The sequence below is a fragment of the Impatiens glandulifera genome, chromosome 3, assembly GCF_907164915.1.
Source record: "Impatiens glandulifera chromosome 3, dImpGla2.1, whole genome shotgun sequence".
Classification (NCBI taxonomy): domain Eukaryota; kingdom Viridiplantae; phylum Streptophyta; class Magnoliopsida; order Ericales; family Balsaminaceae; genus Impatiens; species Impatiens glandulifera.
Genome location: NC_061864.1, coordinates 21,251,110 through 21,258,215, shown reverse-complemented (window position 1 = coordinate 21,258,215; position 7,106 = coordinate 21,251,110). Strand labels below are relative to the sequence as shown.

The 7,106-nt window shown below is 27.6% G+C and overlaps 1 pseudogene; it reads right to left on the bottom strand.

Moving 5' to 3' along the window:
* Positions 1–731: 731 nt before the first annotated feature.
* LOC124929978 lies at positions 732–3,764 on the bottom strand (annotated as a pseudogene).
* Between the last annotated feature and the right edge of the window lie 3,342 nt (positions 3,765–7,106).

Genomic DNA, 7,106 nt, shown 5'->3' with positions numbered 1-7,106 from the left:
AATATTTACCCTTAAATTGTTAAGAAATTGTTTGAATTCACACTAATAAAATATCTTTCAAAACAAAATTTTATGATTTTTTAAATATATGACAAATTTACTACTTTAATTTTATTTATAGAACAAACAATTTTAACTTTTAGATTCTTATTTGCATTCACATGATCATCCACACATACATAGTAATTCTAATAATAATAATAATATTACTATATATTTATATATAATAGATCGAGTAAGTTGAAGTACAAATCCAGATTAAAAGATTAAAATATTGTTGGGCTTCTCAATTTAAGAGGGACTAATTGGTAGATAATAAATAATATTTTGAAATAGTGATAGGTAATACATTTCAGCCCATAATATATATATATATATATATATATATCAAACATTATTATTTGTTTGAAATCATGTGATACAACCAGAGTCGACCTTGAGTTTTTTTTTGGCAATCCAAGTCTCACGAACAAAAAAAGAATTCTTTTTTATTATATCTATTTTAAAAAATTAATAAAAATTATTTTTTTTTAATGAGAATTTAACCAAAACCAAATAACAAAATTTAATTTTTATCTTAAATTACTATAATACAACCTTTTACATTTAAAAGTATAATACATATATTTAGTTTTTAGTAAACAATACATATAACTTAGTTTTGATTTTTGTTTTTTTAGTAGATGTGCTGGCCTAGATAGTGGGCAGTACAACCCTAGGGATTGTTGGGTTTACCTTAAAGTCGGTCCTGAATACAAATTATGTGAAAGCCTAGGCTCAACCACGACTTCTAGAGGGATTTTCTTTCTAGTTGTAAGCCCAAAAATCTCATCCATGTTCAAATCTGTTGTGCTCACTCCTTTAGGAAAACTCCATTTATATCCATGCAATAGGTTAGCTAGGCTAGTCTTGATCACCTTTAGCCCTAAACTATATGCAGGGCACATTCGTCTACCCGCCCCAAATGGCAGAAGATCAAAATCATGCCCTTTCACATCAATTACCTTCCCAATGAACCTATCTGGGTTGAATTGTTCTGGTTCACTCCACAATGTTGGATCTTGCCCTATGCTCCACACACTCACTAGAACTCGAGTTCCTCGAGGAATGTCGTAGCCTGCAACACAACAATCCTCCAAAGTTTCCCTCGGTATGAGCATTGGAACCACAGGATGCATACGCATGGTTTCTTTTGTTATAGCATCTATGTAAGGAAGATTTGGAATGTCGTTCTCTTTTACCCAACGGTTGGGGCCGATCACACGGTTCAACTCCTCGTGTGCCTTCTTGAAGGTCTCCGGGTTTTTCAACATCTCTGATATTGCCCATTCTAAAGTGGTGGTCGAGGTATCGGTTCCGCCGGTTAAGAGATCCTAAAATGTTCAATCCAAACTAAACTTTAAAGCTTTTTCACTTGGAAAAGAAAGAACATAAAAATATGCGTATACCTGAATGAAAGCTTTGACATTGTGCCTTTTGAGTTTGTCCAACTCCAACAACACATCCACCATGTCTTTGGTCACCAAATTTTCCTGATCGATGGACCTCCTTGCAATGTGTTCGTCAAGTACATTCTCTAGGAATTTGTCGAATTCTTGGATAAGACCTTCATCCTCTTGACGTACCCGTCCAAATCCAAGAAGGCCAACCAAGGGATTGAATCCCCGACAGTGAATACCCCGTTTAGCAAGAACAACTCGTCCAACATCTCTTTTTCAATTCTTCCGACGTAGTGATTGAATCCCTATCTTTATCTAGATACCTATTTTATATACAATTGTGTATACATTTATTGATTATTATTAAATAATCAAATTCAAATGTAGTATATATATATGTGTTTATTTATTCAAATTCATTTAACTTTAATGATATTCTAAATGTAAGTTCAATAATTTTTATTATAATTAAAAATACAATAAACACTTACTTTAGCATATTTTTTCGTCCTTAATTAATTTGTCACATCTAAAAAATTAAAATAACAATTTTCTTTTTTTTCTTTAATTTTTTAAATTATTATAACCCATTTCATATTTTAAAAGTTCAAACCGATGATTTTAAATGCGTATAAAAATACTTAATTTAAAACACAAATACGTACAAATTGGCACCGTACACAAAATTATTTCGTTATAAATTTTTTAAAAAATATTAAATTTGTCTTTCTTCAAATGTTATCAAATCTTGTATGAGATTACACATTTTTTAATCACCCAAACAAACTTTGACAAATTATAATGTGCAAATCTCAAAAATAATACACAATTTAAAAATATATGTTCGTCTCTAAATAACATTTCATTTAAAAATGTTACAAATTAATTAAATAAACAAAACAAATCCGTTAAAATAAGATAACAAATATTTTGTTCATTTGGAAAAAGACTCACTGACTTAAATTTTAATAGTTCAACCTCATATAATCCCATTTTCAAAATTCAAAACAATTTGGTGAAAATGACTGAAATTCGAGCATAAAAAACAAATGGGCGAGACCTAACTTATTTAATATATTAATCGCATGATCAAATTGGGACTTCTAATTATTGTGGTAAATTGAGATTTCTGACATTTTTTTAAACCCTATAATTTGAGGTTTTTTATTGCTAAAATTTTATAAAATAAGGTTTTGTCTTAACGTTATCAAATGTTATAAATTTATTATCTACGTGACATTTATAAATAAATAAAATATTAATGTCACTACTTTAAATACTGAATTTCAACCAATTAAGGGTTTGACCATCATTCTAAAATTTGCTAGTCAAAATTCTTACTTCGCTGAATTCGATAGTTATTTTAGTGATATAAATTATTTATTTATAAATAATACCTAGATAATGAGTTAACTAGGTTTAAAAATGTTAAGACAAATTTCATTTCGTATAACTTAAATAATAAAGAGCCCAAAATTGTAAAATTTGAAATAAGATATCTAAAATTGACCCTATTAAAGATCTTTAAATAATTCAGTCTTAATATATTTAAAGTGCGAACAAAATTCGAACATATATGTGTTTATTATATCAAACTATAGTATTATATCCAACACTAATAAAATGTTTTCCGGTTCAGATTGGATACCTGTTTAGATATATTTGAATGTTCATAGTTGGTTTAAGTTTCTCAGAAGACAAAAAGAAATTCAAATGGTGTAAATTAAACAGTCAATTTACCTCTTTCCTAGAACCATTCTGCTGATAATATTAAAATTGAACGTGCTTATATGTTCTTTGATCGTGATCTGAGTTCCGGCTGAGTTAAACAGGTCCACAAGCAACGATTTCAACTCCTGGACTCGGATAAACTCGAACGAATCCAGGCGCCTGGCGCTGAAGAGCTCCATGAGGCACATCTTACGTGCCTGTCGCCAGTATGAGCCGTAAGGAGACCACGTGATGCCGGAGTAATTGTAGGCGGTGTATTTTCCGGCACTCAAATTTGGCCGGCCAATGAAATGGGCATCCATGGTCTTTAGGAAAACCTTAGCCATCTCGACAGAGGAGCCAACCACCACCGGGAAAGAACCGAACCAGAGTTGCATAATTGGTCCGTACTTATGGGTGAGTTCGTGGATGGAGCGGTGAGGAAGGGGGCCAATGAGGTTTAGGTTTCCGATTATGGGCCAGGGTTTAGGCCTTGGAGGCAGAGCTAGGTTTTTCCGACGACGGCAACGGTGGAGGAGGGCGGAGATGAGGAGGAGCGCCGTCGTAAACAGACCAGCAATCCAATGAAGGGACTCCATGGTTGGTTAATTTGTGAGGTTTCTCTATTTATAGATCCATTTCTTCATATATATATATATATATATATATATTCATTGTTATATTATATCTATCATTACTTATTTGAGTTATATTGGAATGATTTGAGAAAGAAAATAAGAACAATAATTTAGAACTAGCATATATCCTATTTGCACGAGTAATAATATAAAAAATAGTGAAAAAAATATTACGGTAAAAATGTTTATGGCGGATTAACCTATCATTCGACCCGACAATTCAGACACTTTAAAAATTAAGCATCATTATATATATATATATATATATATATATATATATATATATATATATATATATATATATATATATATTAGTTAGTTAAAAAGTTGAACTTATATTATTAAAATGTCCCACGTTCATTAAATTTGGTGTTGAATTTAAAATATAAAGTGTTATTATCCTAGTTGATTAAAATGTTGTATTTATTTTGTTATGTTGCAAGTTCGAATCATACCATAGCATTTTAAATTTTATTTTTAACCGTTTTAAGTTTATGGGCGGTCAACCCACAATCCAACTCAAGTATCCATTTACTCTCACATATATATTCAAATTAACCACAACTCTCGACCCGACAATCCAGACACTCTAAAATTAAGTATCATTATATATATAGATGTGCATTATAAATTTTTTAATTAATATAATTAAAAAATTATATAATTTTATTTATAAATATATAATAATTTTGAAAAAGCAATAATTTTTAATATTTTTGGATTACCGAACATGACCTTAATTTATAGCAAGTTAACTGCCCAACCCTATACCAGTACCGCTAAAGAGTCAATCCGAACAATAAAGAAAGTACTAAGAAAATAAATAAAAAGTAAGAAAGTATAACAAGAAGAGAAAATAAATGATGGTAAAAAAATATTTAAACTTATAATATATTATTAAATGAATTATATAGTTCAAAATCATATTATTTCTTTAATCTGTCATTTATTTTAATAACCTAGCAAAAGTTCTTATATTATAAACTTAAACTCTAAAGGAGAAATATAATAAAATTTGTATTTTAAACTCCGCATATGTTTAATTATAATTTTTTTAATAGTTAATATTAATATAAAAAGTTTGTAAACTGAGTAAATTAATCCCAACCTCATTCATAGTAATATGTTATCAAATTAAAAAGTAAGAAGATGCAATTTTTAATTCATAAATTATTGTACAAATCTTTCTTCCATCTCTACACTTCAATCATTTCTAACCGTACGGTCTCTCACAACTAGGGATGGCAATGGGGCGGTTCGGGGCGGGGAATGCAATTACCATCCCCGCACCGTTTTAATTTCGGGGATTTTTTTAATACCATCCCCGCCCCGTTCGGTTTTTTTTCGGTTTCGGGGAATCCCGCGGTGCACCGTTAATAATTTTTATTTAAAAAAATAAATAAATATTATACAATAAAATTATATAAACCAATTTTTTAATATAATATATATTGTAATATATTAAAAATTTATATTATTATAAAGAAATAATTTCAATACTCTTATAAAATATAGTAAATAAATAAATATATTGTTGATTTAATATATTTAATTATGTTTATGGTATTCGGGGCAGAATCGGGGTGAAAACGGGGTGAAATCGGGGCGGGGCGGGTCGAGGGACACAAATACCATCCCCGCCCCATCCTCGTTCGGTTTCGGGGAAAAACCGTCCCAAACGGGAAAATTCGGTTCGGTTTTCGCGGGGCGGTTTCAAATTGCCATCCTTACTCACAATGAAGTACCTTACTTAAATCATCTTGTACCAAAATTTGGTTCATGTCAATTTATCATTCCTCATCTTTAGGTTCGTTTGATTTGTTTCTTTTTGGATTTTTACCTAAAATCAAACTTTCATATTAGGGATGTAATAGGACGGGTCAAGATTGAAAATGTGTTTATTATTACCGTTCTATTTTGGTGATTTCTTTTACTGACTTTTTCGTTATGTTTGATTTCGTGGAATCACCTCGGGACACCCTTATGCCATATTTTAAAAAAATTTAAAAAATTAAATCTACAAAAAAATTATATAAACAAATTTTTTTATTTTATCACTTATTATAATAAAAAAAAATATAATATATTAAAAATAGAAGAAAAAAACTTAAAAAATATATTGAGAATAAACAAAGATATATTTATTTATTGGAAATAGATAATATTATTATGATATATATTTAATTAATAATAATTTAAAATTATTAACTTATTTCTAAAAATATATATAATAATTTAATACATAATTTCCTCGTTTAAATTCACAACAACTAAAAATATATATAATAATTTAATACATAATTTCCTCGTTTAAATTCACAACAACGTACACATAATATTATGTGATATATATATTTAATTAATAATAATGTAAAATTATTATGTTATAATTTTTATGTCACTAATAAATAATATTATTGTGACATATATTTAATTAATAATATATTTTTAATTACTATGTTATTCTTTATAAAAATATACATATATAATAATTTAATGCATAATTTTCTTAAGTTGTTAATATTATCGGTAAAAAAAAATATATAACATTATATATATTTAATTAATAATAAAAAATTAAAATTATTATGTTATTTCTCATAATAAAATATATATAATAATTTAATATATATATATAATTAATAATTATTTAAAATTATTAAAATATATAAAATAATTTAATATTTTATTTCTTCTTTGGAAACAAAATTTAAAGACTGACATGTTGAGAGGAGTGAATGAATTTAGGTAAGGTAAATGTATAAAGTTTAGTTGGATAGTCAGGTTCCTATTATTAAAGGGAAATGTAAGAAGAAATTATATTTTTATTCTCTCTTCTACATGTAGGGGTAAAATAGTCTTTTTATAAAAATTCAAATATCATTTCTATTATCTATTAAATTAATTAATTCATTAAACAAGATATTAAAATACATTTATTTTAAATTATTATTATTTTATTTATATAATTCTTTTTAAAAAAAAAAAAATCTCCCTCCTTAAAATCATGGCCAAAACAAAGTATAATTATTATATATTTTAAATATGGTTTTCTACGTTCAACTATCTCATCGTATTATTGACATTTTTTACTTTCATCAATAACCAATATATTGTTCCCAATCAACACCTCATTTTAAGCATTTTTACGCTCAACTATTTCTCATCATATTACTTAACTTCTCCTCACTTCGGTTAAACCAACAAATATAATATTTTCTCATTCTCCAATTGACTTCTCAGATTGTTTAGTTTCGGTGACCTTACATTTTATTAATATTATACATATTCATTTCTCATCATTATCAACTTTTTACCA